Source organism: Macrobrachium nipponense, chromosome 7 (genome assembly GCF_015104395.2).
Source record: "Macrobrachium nipponense isolate FS-2020 chromosome 7, ASM1510439v2, whole genome shotgun sequence".
In the NCBI taxonomy this organism is placed as follows: Eukaryota; Metazoa; Arthropoda; class Malacostraca; order Decapoda; family Palaemonidae; genus Macrobrachium; species Macrobrachium nipponense.
Window position 1 is genome coordinate 45,408,628 of NC_061109.1, and position 3,980 is coordinate 45,412,607.

General features: G+C 35.1%; 1 non-coding gene across 1 annotated transcript; it reads left to right on the top strand.

The window, feature by feature from the left end:
• Nucleotides 1-911: 911 nt before the first annotated feature.
• Nucleotides 912-995, top strand: Trnal-uaa (transfer RNA leucine (anticodon UAA)). Its single transcript has one exon. It is a non-coding gene; the product is annotated as a tRNA-Leu (tRNA).
• The last annotated feature ends 2,985 nt before the right edge of the window (nucleotides 996-3,980 follow it).

Below are 3,980 nucleotides of genomic sequence, written 5' to 3' on the forward strand. Positions count from 1 at the left end.
GCTGGCTTAATCTTAACATTCCTTACCAAAATTGTGACTTTTTTTTTGTGCCCTTTTTCCTGTAATTTTATTACCGCCCACCACAATTTTATCGATATTCGTTCAATTTATCAAATGTAGTATCTGTTTCTAATATTTGATTGATTAGTTACAGATAATATGCCGTCACACTTCACAAAGTCACTGAGGCTAAGGAAACTAACTATCTTAATAAGTTTGAGATCGAGGTCTTGTCAGGGACTAGTAAGGCTACGCTTGGAGGACTTTATTTTATTATTATTATTATTATTATTATTATTATTATTATTATTATTATTATTATTATTATTATTATTCGGTTATTGCGAACCTCATTTGAATTGGAGGTTGATGTTAGGAATGAGGAGATTTTATTTGTAGTTATCGTTTCGTCCATCATTCGCCAAACTCGATTATAATTGGCATCATTCAGAAGCCAGAGGAGCTCGCCAGACTGGCTGGCAGGATAACCTCACCAGAAGTAAGATTGATTGATAGATATAGAGAGAGAGCACTGAGTTTCAGTTTGAGTTGGCATTCGTTAACTGAACACTATTACCGCTGTCTGGTTCCAGCGTTTCGCCAGTCGTTTGCGTAAATAATTACCGCCTTTTGTTTAAGTTTTTTTCATGTTCCTTTTTGTGTATGTTTATGATATTTACTGTCTTTATTGTATGTTTTTATACGTTCATCCCCTAGGGGGTGGTACTAAACACGGCGCCCATTTTGCGCGTAACCTGGTAGCTACCGACCCAGAGGGGCGCGGTAGTTGTCTTCAGTTTTGCCTCGGCATTTCTTCTCATAAGCCCCACTATTAGAGAATAAAATATATTACCTAGTTTGAATAAAAAGGACGGCGGCTTCTCAAACTGTATGGGCATGGCACACTCGTAGTCAGGTTGGCCGAGCGGTCTAAGGCGCCAGATTTAAGCTCTGGTACTCGAGAGAGTGCGTGGGTTCGAACCCCACACCTGACATATTGTAGTTCTTTTTAGAATAGTTGGTTTGGTTCGTACTCCTTATTTTCTCCATATTAGTACAACCGACAGAATACATTTATGTTTCTTCTTTTACGTTTTAAGATTCAGGCTCTCACAGTTGTAGTACCAGTTGGATAATATATCATGTAACCAAGCCATACCTGCAAGGAACCTGTTATAAAGGAGTTTAGACTCAGGTTTTAGATGGGTTCATATTGTTTTTGAATGTGTTTATGCGCATTCCAAAAGGTCTAGGTATGCAAAAGAAATAGAACGTTAATATTTATCCACTATAAATTTTTTATTGAGACGAGGCCTCAAAGTCTTCCGCATTGACATATTTTGTGGATGTTTTACGATGCTTTTCATAGTCATGTTGATGACGTAGTAGGTGAGCATTAACCACAATCTCCGAAGTTGTTGTGCGGTTTCGAGTCTCGCTATCACTAAATAGCGGACTGAAAATAAGGCAATTGTAAAGCTGATAGGTAATTTTATATCATACATATATACATTGCGGACATTATAAATGCGTTATCGGGTAAAATGACCAGTTATTTTTATAATGGTGGATACACATACATACATACAATATATATATATATTATATATATATATATATATATATATATATGTATGTAGTATATATATGTATGTATATATATATATATATTATATATATTATATATATATTTATGTTAGATATATATATGTATATATATATATATATGTATATATATATATATATCTCTATATATATATATATTATATAAATACACACACACACACACACACACACACACACACACATATATATATATATATATATATATATATATATAATATATTATATATATATCATAACCTTACCCTTAATCATTTTTATTTGTTTTCTCTGTTTTATACATTAAAAAACATAGGGTAGATTCCTCATTATTATGAAATAATCTTTGTCATAGTAAGAGTTACAGTGACAGGTATTTGCTATTACATACTCAGCCGGGGATTCATTGTTTTCGTTTCACAATATTTACAGGATGTTTAGACTTCCAAAACGCTTCTTAAGTCTTATTTTCCTTTAGACTTCCAAAGCTCTTCTTAATTAAGTCTTATTTTCCTATAGACTTCCCAAGCACTTCTTAGTCTTATTTTCCTTTAGACTTCCAAAGCGCTTCTCAAGTCTTATTTTCCTTTAGACTTCCAAAGCATTTCCTAAGTCTTATTTAGATTTAGACTTCCAAAGCATTTCCTAAGTCTTATTTAAATTTAGACTTCCAAAGCGTTTCTTAAGTCTTATTTTCCTTTAGACTTCCAAAACGCTTTTCAAGTCTTATTTAAATTCAGACTTCCAAAGCGTTTCTTAACTCTCATTTAAATTTAGACTTGTTTAGATTTAGACTGCCAGAGCGTTTCTTAAGTCTTATTTTCTTATTTTTCGAGAGCTCTTATTAAGTTTTATTTTCCTTGAGCCTTCCCAAGGAGTCTTAAGTCTTATTTTCCTTTCCCTTTCATAGCTGTAAAACAAGTGAGGCAAATTTTTGCCTAAGAAGTCATTTGTAACGCCATTTTTTATTCATTTATTTCTCAGAAGTATTGATGGTCTAGGCTCCTCACACACGTTTCTTCCCAGGAGATTGTTAGAGAAAACCAGTACATTTTGAGGATGGCAGGGCAACGGGTCACATCTCCGTGACCTAACAGCGCCAGTGAAGACAATGGCATTACTTTGCTATGAATCAGTTACTGAGACGTGATGCAGAGGGCTGCCTTCTCTAGGTTGATATAACCCTCATAAGGGCGAAGAACAAGCAGTACATTATCAACACACTTCGAAAAGAGAGAGAGAGAGTAGCACTTCGGTCTTATCATTTCTGAGACGTTTATCTTTCTGATCTCTTTAGAGGTTTATCTTTCTGATCTCTATGAATCAAACGTAGTGCATAAGATTGTGATAACTGCACTCTGGTGGAAGGAACCGCTGAGACATACCACTGACTATGATAGACAGTTAGGATGATATCTGCTGTTGCAGTAGAGCCAGAAACACAGCGTAAGGGGCGGTAGGATAGTATTGGCAATCAGCGCACCCCACACGGCGCACTGAAGGCATTACTTAAGGTTCTTTGCTGTTTCCCCTTGGCTCCTAGCTGCAACCCCATTATTCCTATCACTGTACCTCCTTCATTCATATTCTCTTTCTTCCATCTTACTTTCCACCCTCCCCTAACAATTGTTTCATAGTGCAACTGCTTTGAGGTTTTCTTCCCTTGAAACCTTTCAAGCCTTGATACTCTCAATTTCCATTCTAGCGCTGAACGACATCATAGGTCTCGACTCTTGGCCTTTGACCTAAATTTAATACTCTACTTTTTAAATACATTGATTAGTTTTTTTTTTTTCCTTCATTGATTAATGCACTTACTCTCCCCACCATCCCGGTGATCGATCTGTTTGGCTTCATTTCCTGTTAAGATATCCGTACCATTTATTCTTTCGCTTTTCCTTAAATGAATAATTTTAGAGAATAGCATTGTACTTTTATAGTCTTGCGCATTGCTTTCACCTTGTAATTCGCATCATTTCCGTCTCGCAGAAGTTGATGACTGACCCTGCATGTAGTCCTAAATAAAGTTAAAGAGGATTCACAGTCATATAAGTCAGTAACTACAATGACAAAAAGAAATTGAAAGTACATTATTCAGAGGCCAATTTTAGAAAAGAAAGTAAAGAAACGATTTAAGGTACCTACACTGCTGTGAAAGAGAGGAATAAGAAAAGTGTATGTAAATTATTTCCTAATGGTTCTGATCCCTGGTAAGAGCTTATTCCGTTATAAGTCATAGAATTCTCATTTATTTTTTGAAATCTTTCAAATTCTCACTCGAGGGACTCTTAGAATTCACGTTCTTTGTAAATTATAATTACCGAAGTAATGGAGGAGAGAAGTAAAAATGCCTGCAGTAGGATAGAAGAAAAGAATTT